Here is a 17642-nt window from a genome sequence, read left to right on the forward strand (position 1 = left end):
ACAGTGTGAAGAAAGCACGAGCTACCCAGAGGAGGCAGGTTAACGCAGCCAGACTGAGGAAACGGCCTCCCTGCAGACCGTCCCAGCGAAGGTCATGCTACCTGCCCTGCCCTGGAAGAGAATCTCCTCACTCTATGCATGTTTTCATCTCTAGGCGGAGAAGAACCGGGGGAGGGCATGTACTTTCTAAATGACTTGTTTCTGTAGAATTATTCATTTCGAACTTCTCAAAAGAGCCAACACTGTCCGAAAGATGCCGAGGAGGTGATAACAGGGAGGGGCCGGGCATCCTGCCCGCCCCCCAACAAGGCACCGCCCATAAACACTGAGGTTTGGCCGAGAGCCTGAGTAGGACCGCAGAGGCCCAGGCAGGCTGCTGGGCTAGGTGGGGTGATGCGGTCCAGTCCTCCGTGGCCAGGCCTCTAGTTGTGGGGGGTGGGGAGGCAAAAATGTAGGTGGCATGGCCCCAGCCTTAAAGGGCCCAGGCGGAGGGGCAGGCACGAGATGAATAAAGCACAAAATTGGCTGAGAAGGGCAACTGCAGACATGGCCCAAGCTACCCAGGTTTAACCCTAATGGGGACAGGGGACCAGGGGTCAGGGAAGATGACGTCCTGGTGGACTTGGAACAAAAAAGGTGGTTTAGCCAGCGGCTTATGTGACAAGGGTGGTCCTGGCAGAAAAAAATTAACAGGTTAAGGCAGTGGGAAGCGGCGTGTGCATTGTGGGCAAATGGCCCGGAGCATTGTGGGAACTACAGGCCCCAGGGCATGGTGGGAAAATGGCGTGAAGCAATGTGGGAGCTGCGGGCCACGCGCAGGAGGGCACCAGTGCATTGTGGGAACCGTGGGCCAGGCGCTTTGAGGGGACCGGTGCCTTCTGGGTGCTATGAGCATAGGGAATTGTGGGAATCCTCTGCACAAATTCTGGAATAAGGGGGTGGGGTAGGTGGGCTGGAAAAGTGGGAAGGGTTATTTTGTACAATTGGGGTTTTCCTGCCCCTTTTTCTCTTATTTGGGTTTCCTCTTAATAGTTAAGAGGAAGTTAGTTAAAAGCCTGCATGCACTTGACTCTTTTGTCTAATTTTTATCATCTGTTTTTCCACCAGACAAGAAACTCTAAGAGGGCAAGGATTTTGCCACTTTTGAACTCTATCCCCAGTACTGCTGGGCACATAGGAGGGGCTGATGGTCATCCTCCGGCGACATTGCCCGGGGAAGGTAGCATCATTGCCTGATAGCCTTAGATGTCTGCAAATGTTCATTTTATTACTTATGTTAAAAAACCCACACTCGTCTAATAGTCAACTGACATCCAATCTGTGACTTCACGGATGATAGTGCTTGGAGTAAGGCCAAGTGGGGGGCGGGGGAAGCGAACTCTTTTGAAGAAAACCTTAGGTGTAACCGAGGACAAGGTCCAGGTGGGAAACAACCCACCCCACCCAAGACTGACAAGACCAGATGGATATTCTGGAAAGGGGACTCAGGCAGCAGTCCGGCATGCCAGGATAAGGGAAAAGGGTAGAGAGGCTATTCTAAGGGGCCCGAAGACAAAGTGCGTGCTGAGCCAGTGTTGTGTGGTGAGGGGCAGTGGGATGGAGGGAGCTGGCAGACCCTGATCGGGTGTGGAAGCTGGGGCAGGGTAGGCGGTACCGTGGCTCCCACCCTTATCTGTCTCAAGACTTAGCCCAGGACCTCCCACATAGTAGGTGCTCAGCAAATACGCCGTGAGGGACCCTGTGAGTGGATGGATGAATCGCTGCGAGCCTCCTCACTCATAATCCGCAGGGGTTTCTCATGCCCCCCTGGAGGGGGGCAATTAGAAAAGGGTCAGGGGGCGTTGTAGAGGGTTGGCCAGCCCCCCAGGGCTCCACAGGCGCAGGGGAACTGGCTTCTTGCCATCCCTCGGGGGCTTGGCAGACTGCCAGGTTCACAAGATGGGCAGGTCCCACAGCAGACTGGGAAAGTGGTAAGGGCAGGGCCTGGCCTGAAGGACAATTTCTTTGACACCCCCATTAGCCCTGTCTAGGGCTGAGAGGGCCGGACGAAGCAGCTTCGCTCCTGGCAGGGGAAAGGGGGAACCAAGGACCCTGTTTCTCCTTTGGTTGCTCACACGGACCTGCCAGGAGCCATTCCGGATTGGCTGCAGGAAACGTTCTATATACATATGGGAGACTCCGTGTCTCTTCCTCCCAGGACGGGCGAGGGCGGCAGATGTTTCTCTAGAGAGAAAGCAGTTCCCCTCGCCCCCATCCTGCAGTCAGAATAGCAATGCAAGGGGACTAACGTTTGCGGGGTTCCTTCTACGCACCACGTTCCACTACAGCGTCAGCTTTCCGCGTTAGGATGTCATTGTCATGGTAACAATGCAGGACGGGTGTTTTTCGCAGAGGAAGCCTCTGAGGTTTGGAGAGCTGAGCTCCGTAGCTACGGCCATGCAACCAATACGTATCAGAACTGGAATTTGAACCTGGCTCTCCAACATTCTACAACTCGTGTTCTCTCGAATACAGCCTTTGGCTCTGTTCAAAATAGTCCTCTGGGCTCTGTGCCTAAAGCAATAGAAGATGTAGACCAAGGACATCAGACTGGGGACAGAAATATTCCGGGACATTTTTGTGGCTGAATGCTCTGGACCTAGGGGGAGAAAGCCTTCAGACAAATCTGGTAAGACAAGGGCCTGGGCAGACATCTCCTCTGTTCGTCCCACCCAGCGGGAAGGGTGCTCCAGGCAGAAGGCAGAGCATGTGCCCAGGCCTGGAGAGGCGAGAGCGGAAGTGCGTTCGCTGCTGTTAGAGCAGAACAAGCAAATGAGGCATCGGGAGGAGGTGTGGCCAGGGGGCTGGGCTGGATTCCTGGACCCTTACCGTCAAACTCTTTCTGGAGTAGACTTCTGCCCTGAATCAGGCCATTCTCCTGGGTGCCCTGGAAAACGATCCGGTGACCGCGCTGTCCAGAGCGCCTCTGACGGTAATGAGGCTCAGCCCGGAGACCATCCGAGTGGGTGACAGACTCCCAAATATCAGAGGCTGGCATACTTCCTCTACAAGCCAGTGGGTACACGGTATCGAAGAGAAGGGAAAAAAATAATCGTAGCAGTGTCTGAAGAACTTAGACACGGCGTCTTGCTCTCTCGTAATGTATGTTTCAAGCAGCCGAAGGAGTAAAAAAGTCAGATTCACACGTCTCCTGCTGCTCGTGCAAAGAAAAGGAGTGGAAGTTCCAAGGCAGCCATTTCACCCGTAAGATGTGTGGTGTTGGGAGTCGTAATAAAAAATAAATATTTGGTCTCCGGGCCCTCTTCTGGCACCGGGCTCCTAAAACCTTAGGAATTTCCGGGGAGGAAGGTGATAGAGGTGTCATTTGTTACGTTAACGAGGTGACCTTTGGAACCACCTAAGGACGGGGCTGGTTGCCAGGAGAACTAACCACGCGATGGGAAGGTCAAGGTCGGAGTTTTCAGTCCCTCCCTCAACTGCCTGTGAGAGGAGGAGGCTGGAGGTCGAATCAATGGCCAATGGCCAATGCTTTAATCCATTGTGACCATAGTGAAGCCTCGGTGAAAATCCCAAAGGACCAGGTGTGGAGTGCTTCCTGATTGGTGGACAGCTTTCAGAGAGCTTCCTGATTGGTGGAGACAATATTCACAGTGCTTCCCGATTGGTAGACAGGGTTCGAGCGCTTCCTGATTGGCTGACAGGCGGAGATTCGGGAAGAGTGGGCTCTCAGAGACCGTGGAAGCTCCACCCCATGTCCCCACACCCGGCCCTATGCATCTCTTCCACTGGCTGTTCCTGAATTATATCCTTTTATAACAAACTTGCAATCTGGTAGGTAGAATGTTTCTCAGAATTTTGTGATCCCTTCTAGCAAACTCATGGAACCCGGAAAGGGAGTCGTGGGAACCTCTGACCTCTAGCTACTTAGTCAAAAGCCTGGGTGGCCCCTGGATTTGAGACTGGCATCTGAAGTTGAGGTGGGGGGGGACAGCCTTGCAGGACTGAGCCCTCAACCTGTGGAACCTGAAGCCGTCTCTGGGTAGATCGCGTCCTGAGTCGAATTGTAGAACACCCGGCTGGTGTCAGAGAACTGCTCGGTGGTGTGGGAAAACCCACACACACACACACACACACTGGAATTGGGTACAGAAATAGAGACGTGACTGGTATTTTCTGTTCTAACACAGCGTGGCCAAATGTCAGTGCCAAGTCATTCAACGCGCATTACCAACTTCTTCCTGTGTGCCAGGAACTGGCCCTGCCCCGGAGGACAAGCAATGAACCCTGTAGACACAGCCTGTCACTGAGCTTGTAAGTTAGGTGTTAAGCAATCACACTCGAGCTCCTTGGCCAAGGCATTGCTACTTTTCCACCTGAGTCCTTTCGCCCGCAAAATGGGGGTTATTTTGTGAGTGAAGTCAAGAGATGGCTGGGGACTAGTTATATAGGGTTAGAAAGACTAAAACGGTTCATGGAGCCGTATCATTTGACTTCCGCCTCTGGCTACTCTTAAGGCATTATCTCTTTTCACATTCTCCCTAAGAAATCCAAGAATATTTAGAGTTGAGGGCAGAGTCTTCCACCCTGAAGCAGCCCAGGCAGGACCATTCTGAAATTTAACTTTGTTTCCTCATGCCTCTCTCTCTATGTATCTCTCTCTCCCCCTCTCTCTCTCTCTATAGATAGATAGATAGATAGATAGATAGATAGACAGATAGATGGATAGATTTTTTTTTTTTTTTTTTTTGCAGGATACAGAGACTGCTTTCTTTTATTTTATTTTGTTTTCTCTCTTCCTCCTGCCACTATGGGTCAAAGTGTCTATGCTACTTTCTGAACTACAGGTTTTTCAACATGTTCTCTCAGGGATATACGGGAGGGAGGGAGGGTGTCTCTTCAGCTCTAAGATTCCATGATGAGGAGCCTGGAGATTCTTGGGGGTTGGCTGCTTGTCCGATGCTACTCTCGCGACTGTCTTCTCTCCGGCAACTCACACTTCGCAAGAGCCCCGCTCCTAGGCTACACAGCAGGTTTCAAGGTATTTCGTGTTGGTTTCCGACCACCGTTTCTAGGTGGTCCCAGGCCTCTTAATTCCTCTGGTCTCCTGAAAGGCTGGTTCTGGCACCTGGATGTTTGTTTCCTCCTGGAGGGCCCCAGGCCCACCAGCAGGCACACCAGACACGTGCTTCACGTCTGTGGATGGACGAGATCGGGGGGAAACACATCTGGTCTGTGTCGTGACAGACAGATGGCGAGAGGCTCGGGAGCGGACGCGGGATGGAGAGGTGGGGAGACGGGGCTGGGAGGTGAGAACGTTTGAAGTCATTCCCCATCAGCAGGACTCTGAACGGAAAACCCTTTGTAGAGGAAGAGATCTCAGCAAGCCTGTAATCCCTCAGGCCCATTTGACAGAAAGGAAGGGGAAGCTTGAGACGCGAGACTACAGTGTCATAAATGCCAGAGCTGGGACTTGAACCGAGGTCTTCTGCCTCCCAGTCCAAAGAGAGAAGAGACCAGAGGAAACCCCCAGGGGATGGGGCCAGTGGTAAGGGAACAAGAAGAGCTGCTGGCCCTTGAAAATCACCATTGCCTGGGCCACTCAGCCTTTTCAGCTGCATCCATTTTACGGGTGAGGTTAAATAACTTGCTCGAAGCTTCCCACTGAGAACGCGGCAGAGCCGTGATTGGAACCCCAAAGCCATGGGGCGCCCGATGGCAAATGTTGCCCCCAGGGGATCAGACAACATGAGCGTTGTTTTGCTCTTAAGACACAGTCATCCTCTCAGAGGAAACCAAACCTTCCTCCAAGAAGACTTCCCTGAACGCGCCAAGCCACAAAAGCATCTTCCTGATGCAGATGTCTGAACTCCTAGGCAATGTGCTTTCTCCCACCTTGTTTCCCACGGATCTGAACGTCCACATCTTAAAGTTGACCACTGCCTGCTTCAGACTTCCTGGTCCCGGTTCCCCGCACCCCGCACTTCCCACATTTTAATTCAGTACCAAACTCTTAGGAGATGCTCAAAGAAGATGTGCTGAGTCACGGGGGAAACTCAGAGGAAGAGAAACCATGGGAATAAGGACTTGCCTGTTACTGATCCTTGACCTTCCATTGAGAAGCTCTCAGAAAAAAAAATACCAGCCGATTTTAAAATCAAGATGACTTTTGTCATCTGCCATTGGGGAGAATACAAGTCAAAGCCCGTAGGCCCACGTGGATATCCCAGAAATGGACTGTTACCTCCATTGGTTGATTAAATTAGGATGTGTTCCCTCTGCGTCACCTAAACTCGTTACGTGTAAGATAGTGGGCAAAATGTCATGGTATAAAGATAGTCATTTAATCCTGACTGTAAGCCTCAGGCACGTGTCCCCTGGCCTTTCTCAGTCCTAAGTCCCTTAATGTTTTCACCTGGTGCTCACTTGCCAACACTGGGTCACGGCAATGACTGACACCTGCCCCCCCCCCCCCCCAATCACCTCTCTCTTTCCTTGGGGGCTCTAAACTTGACCTGTCAGCCCTTTGACTCTGAGGGAGAAGTGAGCTGGATACAGAGACTACAGCGTGGGGTGGCTTAAAAATTCAGGATTCAAGGGGCGCCTGGGTGGCGCAGTCGGTTAAGCGTCCGACTTCAGCTCAGGTCACGATCTCGCGATCTCGCGGTCTGTGAGTTCGAGCCCCGCGTGGGGGCTCTGGGCTGATGGCTCAGAGCCTGGAGCCTGCTTCCGATTCTGTGTCTCCCTCTCTCTCTGCTCCTCCCCCGTTCATGCTCTGTCTCTCTCTCTGTCTCAAAAATAAATAAACATTAAAAAAAATTTAAAAAAAGAAATTCGGGATTCAAGATGAGCACGGCTGGTCTAACTGAAAATAACCTGGAGAAACGATCAGCCCAAACTCTCAGCTGAAAGAAACCCAGCTACAGAAGCGCCATCACAGCAGGGAGCCCCCACGTCACCCTCAAACCAGGATGGAAGGCCGGGAGAACTAAGTCCCCAGTACCCTGCCGGTCACAGAACAAACTCACTCACAAGCTGGATGGCCCCATTCCTCTGCATCGGGGCTCTTCCTCTGTCACTTCCTAGCAGCATAACCATGGACACGTCACTTCCCCCTCTCGAGCCTCCATTTCTCTCCCTGAGAAATGGGCATACTGCTCAGGACCTCTTTAGAGGGTAGCGGTTGAGACAAAAACCCTGCGATGGGGCCTGTTCCAGGCAGGCGTTTGATTTTAGCTAGTTTCCATTCTTTCAGCCTTCGTTTGCCCAAGGGCCTGGGGAGAGCCACTTTAATTTCTTTGTACCCCAGGCTCTGTCCCCGGTGTAGGGCTTGTGGAGGTTTGCTGATCACCCCAAGGTGTCTTGTGGGAACTGAAAACAGAGCCCGACTCACGGAACGGAAAATGGGTCAGGCCCAGGGCCTGTTTAGCCAAAGAGTGGCTGCTAACCGCACCTTACGCTTCTGCCTTAGGATCCGGAGGGAGTCTACCCTCCCCCTCTCGCCAGCTGCCCCCAGGGCTGAGCCTCCAGTGTCCAGGTTTGAAGGTGGGTCACCTTGGCCACAGATTTTACACGTTTCTCTCTCCCTGGCAAATGGGGGTGTCGGGGGGGGTGTGGCAGGGACCTGAATCACAGCTCCCACACCAAGAGTTTTATTATTATTATTATTATTATTATTATTATTATTATTATTATCTAAGAACTAGTTGTGATTAATAGCAGCCTGAGGTTCTGAGGTTCCTGGTGCAGAAATAAGGTCACGGTGAAGATATGGCCGTTTTGAAACCCTGGTGAACTTCAAGGACCAGCGCAGAGTGGTAATCACTCCGGTTTTGGCTCATCTTCCTTCCCTGTGGCCTGTGACTTCAAGGCCCGGGGCTGTCCCTACCTTTCAGACTTCCTCTCATGCAAATTGCCCCAGGCAGGGGTGTGTGGGGTTGGTGGTGGGGGGGGGGGGTGCTGGCAAAAGAGAGGAGAGAGCAGAGGGAAGTAATCAACTCCAGCCTCCCCAGACCTACTTTCTGTCTCATAGGCAGACCTCTCAGGGGTCCACCGGAGCCCCAACACGGCCTCAGTAAGGTCCTGCTTGCTTCCACTAAAGTCCCAAACCTGGAAGCCTGGGCCTGGAGGTACACCCCATCCAACCATCCATCTCTCAAGAAATAAATGCATCCATCCCATCCAGAGAAAGATCACAGCTCTGAGGGGCTTATGGGTTTTCCTGCAATCCGGTCCTCTTGTCATCCCACATCTGTAGAGTCTCGAAACTGCCTCTTCCTGACGAGTGGGGCTGCGAGAGTGAGGGCCTAACTGAGCTAACAGGCACAGAGACCGGCGATCATGGAGCCTTTGGGAGAGGGGGCTCGAGGGAGCCCTCCCAAAACAGGTCCCCTTCCCCGCCAGCCCCCACCGAGGACATCGCAGCAAGAATCATCCCGACGGAGGAGTTTGCGTGCTGACCCAAAGGGTGCAGGGGCTTTTCCCTTTGCTGGCTTCAGTTTAGTGGGACACATTTCTCGAGAGCCCAAGGCACCACGGTTGCCCTTGTAGGAAGGAGAAGTGGACAAGGTCACAGAGGAGAGCAGGCCAAGAGCCGGCAGTCCTGCCTCTGTGCTGGGTCTGTGAGACCTTGAGGCCTTCAACCTCTGGGCTTGGGGCCTCAGTTTCCCCATCTGCAAGCAAGGGTGCTGGACTACAGCAACTCTCCAGTCCTCTATCTCATCGGCACGCCAGTAAGGAGAGATCTGGTCCTGGCCCCATCCTTGCCTTAGGCAGGACTGACTTGTTCCCAATAAAAAAAATCTCAAATCCAGATTCAGTGGCTTTGTGGCTCAACCATTTCTCAAGAAATAAACGCGCTGGTGACTACGGGGAGGAGAACGTCCAAACTGGCCCTGATTTGTGTGGACTGATGCACGGGCCCCTTTCCTGCCGAGCTTTCCAACTGGCTGAGCGACTCCCGTGTGGCTGGGGAGGCCTCTGCCCACTGGGATTTGGAAGTTCATGGTGAAGTCTTGTGAGTACGACTCACCGCAGGGTCCCTGCCACTCCATTTACAAAAGGGACACAGGGGCCTCAAAAAGCCCACAACCTCCACAGGTTTCTGTGAAAATTTCCAACCCTCCTAATGTATGCGAATACCTTAAAAATATTTTTTTTTAACATTTATTCATTTTTGAGCCAGGAAGGGGCAGAGAGAGAGAGAGAGAGAGAGAGAGAGAGAGAGAGAGAGAGAGAGAGAGAGGGAGACCCAGAACCCGAAGCAGGCGCCAGGCTCGGAGCTGTCCGCACAGAGCCCGACGCGGGGCTCGAAACCACAGACCGCGAAATCGTGACCCGAGCCGAAGTCGGAGGCTTAACCGACTGAACCACCCAGGCGCCCCTGTAGGCAAATATCTTGAAATCTCAGAATACGCATAAAACCCTTCAGTGCAGCAGAGCGAGTGCCCGGTGACCTTGGCCAGGTCACGTAAAGCTTTTGGGATGGCATTCCTTTGGCTGCAGAATAAAGAGGTTGAGCTGAATCACTCAATCTCCAACATCCCCCCCCACACACACCCTGCCTCTATAATGATGTACATATAAGTAGACGGCCACAGGCTCTGGGTAATGAAAAAAATAATACGCACGAGCTCTCAGTCGCTTCCTGCCCTCTCATACCCAGGTCTGTGGCTACGGACTGACAGTTGGTATGGAGAGAGGGCCATCAATATACATCTCTATCAGTAGACGTCTCCGTGGCTAAAACTGTCCTCAAATGTGACACGGGGCAAGCTGTGATGTCACTGTGGGTTATGACTTGCGGTCTCTCTCCAGCTTTCTTGCTTCTGTTAGCCCGTGGGACTAATTCTTTTCTTTCAAACGTGTCCTCAGTGGGGAAGGAGGGAGCCTGGCGGGAGACCCAGAAAACTCAAGGGCGTCTCGCAGCACACGTGGGACGGGGCAGCGACGGGGAAAGAGCTGCGATCTCCAAGCCGTAGAATAAAGGGTGGGGGTCTACCACGTTCCCTGCGGACTCAAGAAGAGCAAGCCGGGGGGCCACACAGGATGGGGGGCCCCTCAGTGGCCTCCAAACCCTCCAAATAAGTCTGCTCCGAGAAACAAAGGTGCCTTGTTCTCCCAGAGAACAAGCCTGTGAGCCGAGGCTGGAGGGGAGAGGGCGGGCGGGTGGGGGAGAGAAAACCTTGGCCCAGGGAGCAGCAGCAGGGCGGGGGGGGGGGGGGGGGGGGGCCCAGCCGGGGCGTCTCTGATGAAAACGTTCAGCTTGATGTGGCCTCTCTGGGTTCCTCTGAACACGCTCAGCGACAGGCACCGAGCAGCGCCGTCTGTGTTTGAAGGTATTTCTCTACAGCAAACACCAGGCGGGGAAGAGAAAAACCCAAACCACTTCAAGTGGATTTCAATTCTGAAAGACGCCACATGAAAAGTGCAGAAACCTAAGCCCCCTGTAGTCCGGGCCCAAGAGGAACAGAGCCAAGAAGGGGGTGCCGCCTGGCTTCCCAGCTGCCCTCTCCCCGGAGGCCCCAAGCGTGCCTGAGGGGCTCTCACCTCTGCACCCAGATTCGGATGCGCTAAGAACCGGACCACGGCGTCGCCCCGTGCGGAGGCCCCAAGTGGGACAGCTTTCATTTGTCACTGGGCCGTCCCACCCTGCCCCGAAGGCCCCGGGACTTGGGGTAGACCTGGGAAGGGTTATGGCCTCCAGCGAAGACCCCAAAGCAGGCCAAGAGTCAAGAGTCTTTGTCACCTGTAACTAACGGAGCTGCTCCGGACCCCCGCTGTCCCCTGGAGAGGGGTCCCCGGCTATTTTCTCCTATTGCCTCGTGTCTTTGCCTGCTGCCCTCTGCTCTGACCTGGTTCCCTTGTCTATGTTCAGGATTCTCGGGCGCGTCCTGGTCCCTTGGACTTGGTGCTCCCTCACTAGCTCCCCACAACTGATGTTAGTCGACTCGCCCTCTACCAAAAGCTGACCAGAGGCCCTAAAACTTCGGGTGCAATTATTTTGTCCCTCTCCCTTCACCTGCATTTCACACAACCCAAAATGTTTCAAAATACGGCACCATAATGCAAAAGGAAGAACTATGTTGAAATCAAAACAGGGTCCCTCTGGACGTATTGATCGTAAAGGCTGCAAAAATTCACCCACGTTGAAATTCCTTTTGTTGTTTTGTTTTGTAGGGTCATTGTTTTGGCCGAGGCCCTAAGTTCGATTCTCAGGTTATCCAGGGCCACTCTCCACTCACTATTCCTTTAAAAAAAAAATTTTTTTTTAATGTTTATTTATTTTGAGAGAGACAGAGAGAAAGGGAGGGAGAAAGGGAGGGAAGGAGAGAGAGCATGAGCGGGGAGGGACAGAGAGAGAGGAAGGCACAGATCCGAAGCAGGCTCCAGGCTGGGAGCTGTCAGCACAGAGCCTGACGCAGGGCTCGAACTCTTGGGCTGTGAGATCATGACTTGAACCGAAGTTGGACGCTTAACCGACTGAGCCCCCCAGGCGCCCCTCCATCGCCTGTTTCTAACCACATGGGAACTTCCTGAGGCCCTGAGCCCTGCTGGGCACCGAACAATCCACTGGCTTCTGCGAAGGTCCGAGCATGGATCCAAGCTCAGACGGTGCAGAGAAAAAGCAACCTATTACTCAGAAATGGACTGGACTTTACCCTTTGTGCTGTAGCCACACAAACCCACTCTCCACGTCTCTCGTGTATTAGATTCCTACGGCTGCTGTAACAAATCCCCACAGATCTGATGCCTTTAAGTAACACAGATTTATTATCTTACAGTTCTGGAAGTCAGAATTCCAAAACTGGTCTCACTGGACTGAGATCACGGTGTCAGCAGGGCTGTGCTCCTCCTTGAGGCTCTTGGAGAGAATCTCTCTCGTCACCTCTTCCAGCCTCTGAGGCCACCTGCATTCCTTAGCTTGTGTCCCCTTCCTCCATCTTTAAAGCCACCAACATCCCCACTCTGACCTCCTCTTCCTCCCCCTTCCACTATAAACCACCCCTGCGATTACATTGTTCCCACCCAAATAGTCCAGGATCGTCCCTCTATTTTAAAATCCCTAATGAGCTACCTTAATCCCCCTTTGCTGTATAACACAGCATATTCACAGGTTCTGGGGATTAGGACACAGATATCTTTGGGGTGTCATTATCCATACACAGGTGTCTGTAGGATCCAGCTGGGTTCCAGCTACTTCATCTGCTGTGCCCTGAATGTTGCGGCCCCCCTCCATTTAGTTGAAATTCTAATCCCCAATGTGATGGCATTTCAAGGCGGAGCCTTTGGAGAGGGATTAGTTCACGAGAGTGGAGCCTTCATAAATGGGATTAGTGTCCTTAAAAAAGGGACCCTCCAGATTGCTCTCTTGCCCCTTCTACCATGCAAGGACACGGTGACAAGAGGGCCATCTATGAACCAGGAAGCACGCTCTGACCAGACTCTACTTCTATTGGCCCTTTGATCTTGGACTCTCCAGCCTCCAGAACTGTGAGAAACCAGTTTCTTGCTTAAGCTCCCCTAGTCCAGGGCATTTTTGTCATAGCAGCCTGAATGGACTAAGACCTATCTTTTTCATTTTCACGTAGATCCCCCCCCCCCCCCCCCGCTCACACCCCCCCCACCTTTGGCTCTCTGTCTTGGCAGAGAAACAGTGAACATCTACAGTTCACAAAGATTCAGGAGAACCCGGTCTCTGGGCCACTGGCTAATAATGCGGACACCTAGTTTACCAACGGAGATTGAGAGTTAGCATGTCTAAAAGAGGCCCAGGAATCTGCATTTTAACCAGCCTCCTAGAGGATTCGAATGCAAATGGTCTAAGAGCCACACCCTGGGAGACCATGGTGTCTGGGGAGCCACGGACCGCACATGGATTTGGGGATCATCAGTCCAGTTCCACAAAAGAAGCCTGCTTGTCCAGGGCAGGACAGTGGCCCCACCACAGGCTGGCAGTCACTGCAATCTATAGTCCAGCCTCACACGGGTCGCCTCTGGAGCCCAGAGAGAACTCAGGACTTTGAGCCTGAGAGGCAAAGAATTATTTATGTGCCGTGTGCACCCCCAATGCTGCCAGATGAGGGTGATCAGAAGGCTAGAGCCTTCTAAGGCTCACTATAAAGGGTCAAGACCATGGGTTATCTTCATACGGAGGAAATGTGTTCTGAGTAAAAATATTCTGAACAGTCCAACATGGTATACAGGAAAGGATAAAGACTTTGGGCTCCAGCCAGGCTTCAATTCACGAGTAGCCGTGTGACTTTGGGCACACTGCTTAAACCCTGTTCATTGGGAAATAATGCCTACTATTACAGGTAGTAATTCTAACTGAGATGTATGTTATTCTGACATATGGAATGGGCAAAGTAAAGGCCTTATCTCTCTGCAGAGGAAAAAAGAAATAGTAGGGATGTCTGGGTGGCTCAGTCGGTTGAACAGCGTCTGGGTCTTGATTTTGGCCCCGGTCACCATCCCAGGGTCACAGAATCAAGCCCCATGTTGGGCTCTGTATTAAGCATGGAGCCTGCCTGAGATTCTTTCTCTCTCTCCCTCTGTCCCTCTCCCACTAGCACACTCTCCCTCTCTCTCTCTCAAATAAAAAAAAAATAGTAGTAATTAATATTTATTGAGAGCTGACATGACTGTCACTCTGTCACTTTATCAAAGTCTTTTTTGTTCATTATATATTAGCTACTCATAACTCTAAAATGGAAGTGATATAATAGTGCCAACTTCATAAAGAGGAGGCAGCAGAGACATGGGCAGGTGAAGGGACTGGCCAAGACTCACGGGCCTAAGATGGGACCCCAATTCAGGGACTGAGTCTAGAAGATGCTTTCGTAAGCAGGTTGTCGCGAATAATTCACACTTTAAATTTCCTGTCCCGCTGTCAATCACGGCTTCTTTTTCTGTTTTATTTGGAAAATATGGTCATTGAACCGATAGAACCTACGGCATCACGATTTTCTATTTCCATTTTCGGTGAGAGGGGACAATGAGGGGGAAACCATGGTGAGATGTCTCTTCTGGCCAAAAATTGAAACAAAGGTCACTGGCTACCTTACGTTGATTGAAAATAATAGCATATGAAATGGGCCACAGAGCCCATTTTGGAATTTATGTGCAAGCAGATTTTATCCAAACAGCGTATGTTAAGGGACTTTTTATATAGCAGGTCCTCGACCCTTTAGACTGATCCAAATAAATGTTTGAAGTGGGCCTCCTTGGGATTTGGGGGCCCCACCACAGATTTGTCATCCAAGAAAGGAAGGTTATGAAAGGAGCTAATGTTTACCCAGTGTTCTGCGGCTACCATTTTTCCGTCTTTCTGTCTCTTGAACATTTCCCTGGGGAGAAGTCTACATTACACAAGTCAGAAGGAGCTTGGGAAAGCATCAAAAAGCACAAATGTGTGTGTATCATTAAAAAAAAAAATCTTTTTAAACTTTGGATAGAAACCAAACCAGTCTGCATCGGGTGAGTCCAAGTGGAGGATATGACTGAGACTGGGCAGCCCCATCACCACCCCTTAGCACCAGTTTGAGGTCACTGTTCTCTGATCTGAGTCTGATGCCCTGCCTCGCACTCTACAAGATGATGGTGATGGTGGTGATGACGATGGTGGCGGTGGTGGTGGTGATGGATGGTGATGGTGGTCTTGGGTATTGGTGGTGGTGGTGGTGGTGATGATGATGGTGATGATGATGGTGACGGTGGTGGTGGTGATGGATGGTGATGGTGGTCTTGGGTATTGATGGTGGTATTCGTGATGATGGTGGTGATGATGATGGTGGTGATGATGATGGTGATGGTGATGGATGGTGATGGTGGTCTTGGGTATTGGTGGTGGTGGTGATGATGGTGGAGATGATGATGGTGATGGTGGTGGTGGTGGTGGTGGTGATGGTGGTCTTGGGTATTGATGGTGGTGTTGGTGATGATGGTGATGATGGTGATGGTGATGGTGGTGGTGGTGGTGAGGGATGATGATGGTGGTCTTGGGTATTGGTGGTGGTGGTGATGATGGTGGTGGTGGTGATGATGATGATGGTGATGGTGGTGGTGATGGTGGTGATAATGGTGATGATGGTGATGGTGGTGATGATGGTGATGACGATGGTGATGGTAGCGGTGGTGATGGATGGTGATGGTGGTCTTGGGTATTGGTGGTGGTGGTGATGATGGTGGTGGTGGTGATGGTGGTGACGGTGATGATGGTGGTGACGATGATGATGGTGGTGATGGTGGTGATGGTGGTGATGGTGGTGATGGTGGTGATAATGGTGATGATGGTGGTGATGGTGGTGATGACAATGGTGGCGGTGGTGGATGGTGATGGTGGTCTTGGGTATTGATGGAGGTGTTGGTGATGATGATGGTGGTGGTGGTCTTGGGTATTGACAAAGATAGGAAGAGGGATAAAGCTTCCATATGTGTTTCTTAGGGCCACACTAACAAATTAGCACAGACTTAGTGGCCTAAAGCAGTAAGAATTTATCTTTTTCACAGTTCTGGATGTCCAGAGTCCAAAATCAAGGTGTTGGTAGCACCACATTCCCTCTATAGATTCTGGGGGGAATCCTTCACTGTCTCTTCCAGCTTTTGGTGGTTACTGGAAATCGTTGGCTTTCCCTGGCTTGTAGCTACATCACTCCAATTTCTGCCTCTGTCCACAGGGCCTTATCCCCTCTGTGTGTCTGCGCATCTAAATATCTCCCCATACAAGGACACCAGCCATTGGATATAGGGCCCTCCATGATCTAGTATGACCTCATTTTAACTTAATTACATCTGCAAAGACCTTATTTCCAAAAAGGTCATATTTACAATACCAGGGACTATGTTGTCAGCGTATCTTTTTTTTTTGGGGGGGGGGATACAATTCTACCTACAATAGCATCTAACAATACTTAACATTCACTGAATACTGCTTTATATCAGGTACTGTACCCAGCATTTTAAAATTATCAAATAGATCCATTTGACATTGCCGCATTTGAAGGTTATAAACGGTTGAGTGTCAATAACCTCACGTGGCTAAACTTAGTATTATCTCATTTAGCCTTCTGGGATTAGTATCTGCTCCTACAATGCTCTTCCTGTTGTATCTGCTGACAGATGAGGAAACAGAGGCACCTGTATTTGTCAGGGAGGTGGAACAGTGGTGGCTTTAAGAATTACAGAGATGAACTGGAGGAAGCTACCTACCTCCTCTGAGCCTTAATTCCTCCATCTATAAAATCAGACAAAAACTCTTTTGTGATGAGGTTTTGTATGTATAAATACAACAGTCACATCAAGGATTTGGAGGCTAGAAAAAGCATCTTGCAGGGTGGCTTTAAGTGCGGTGTGTGGTCCCGGGAACAGTATGCTCAAGGATCACCCGGTGGCCGGGCTTGAGGGCGTTTGTTAAGAATGCAGGTTCCCAGTCTCTACTCGGAGCTGAATTGGAATCTCTGGGAGTGGGGCCTGGAAATCTGCATTTATTTGGGGTTCCCAAGAGTCCTCTGCTTGAAAACATAAGGAAACTGTTGCACTAAGTGAATACAAGTCTTTCATCCCTTTGAACCAAACGCGGAGGTCGAATAAGGCCTAGGTTGAGAGGTCCAGGTGCCCGTATCCCGCCAGTTCCGAGAGAGCCGCGAGAAGTTCAGGGACCAGGCGACAGCCCTCTTGCCGGCGACTGGCAGGCTCGATGGGCGTCTTCTGAGAGGAAAGTGAGCCTGTGGCCCTGAACCTTCTGAAACTGCGTGCTCATGATTTTTCCATTACTCGAATGGAAATAAATGCCACGCTTAAACATTGCGTGTTTAAAACCCAGTGCCACGTGCCTGCTCGAAACTGAATTTTGTGCCTTGTGGGTAGAGGGAAGAAAAGAAACGACACGAAATCCTTCTCCGAGATATTTTCCCCTCCGACAAATCCTCCAGCCTGCTTTCCATCCAATCACCCCCTTACCTAAGCACCAGGTTTCTTGTGCTCAGAAAGAAGAGGCCCTTGACGTGAACACTGAGCTTTGGGGAGTAAGACGCCCGCTTGAAGCACCCTTTTCCTGTGTCTGAAAGCACAAGGGTGTTTGTAGCTTCGCTGAGCGGCGGGCTCGGGGTTTCGTGGGGACCGGGGACCGGCGGTTTCAGAAAGCCAACCGCGCTGGCTCTCGGGGGGTGTGATTTGCGCAGTCAGGAAGCCTGGGGAGCTGCCCAAACAGGAACCCACCCCGGCCTCGGCTCCCGGCCTCCCTGCCTGCCCTCCCGCCCGCCCCCGGGGATCTGCCTCCTGGCCGAGCCCCGGGATCTGGGGGTGAAGCCGCGGCCCCCTGAAGTGCCTGTTAAATGTCCACGGATCGTGTGCCGGGGACCGGGAGGCAGGTGGGTGGCACAAAGCCCGCAGCAGGAGGGACGCGGGATTCGCCGTCCAGCACCACCTCCCAAAGAGACCAGCGCTTCCTGCTTTCCAAGGAACGCGGTGGACCCTCCGACCGTATGTTACCCTTTGGTTCTCGCCTCTGACTTCCCGAGACGCAGTCCCGTCATTAACGTCGCTTGCACAGACACCGGCAGCATAGCGGGTTAGGTGACTTCTCCCCGGTCACACACAGAGAACGGCAGGGTATCGATTCACCTGACCCTGTCATCTGACTACAC

At 51.8% G+C, this 17642-nt stretch overlaps 1 protein-coding gene and 1 long non-coding RNA gene across 3 annotated transcripts in view; one reads left to right on the plus strand and one right to left on the minus strand.

Annotated features, from left to right (window-relative positions):
* Window positions 1-17642, minus strand: part of MAF (MAF bZIP transcription factor) — a 347997-nt gene that overhangs the window by 40179 nt on the left and 290176 nt on the right. The window lies entirely within an intron of this gene.
* Window positions 1594-9171, plus strand: LOC109494639. Of its 2 annotated transcripts, XR_006590336.1 has the most exons (6): window positions 1594-3831; window positions 4188-4311; window positions 4752-5038; window positions 5340-7542; window positions 7717-7814; window positions 8255-9171. It is a non-coding gene; the product is annotated as an uncharacterized LOC109494639 (long non-coding RNA). The 2 variants fall into 2 exon arrangements; XR_006590335.1 differs by having other exon boundaries at window positions 4752-7542.

This window comes from Felis catus, chromosome E2, assembly GCF_018350175.1.
Source record: "Felis catus isolate Fca126 chromosome E2, F.catus_Fca126_mat1.0, whole genome shotgun sequence".
NCBI classification, from domain to species: Eukaryota; Metazoa; Chordata; class Mammalia; order Carnivora; family Felidae; genus Felis; species Felis catus.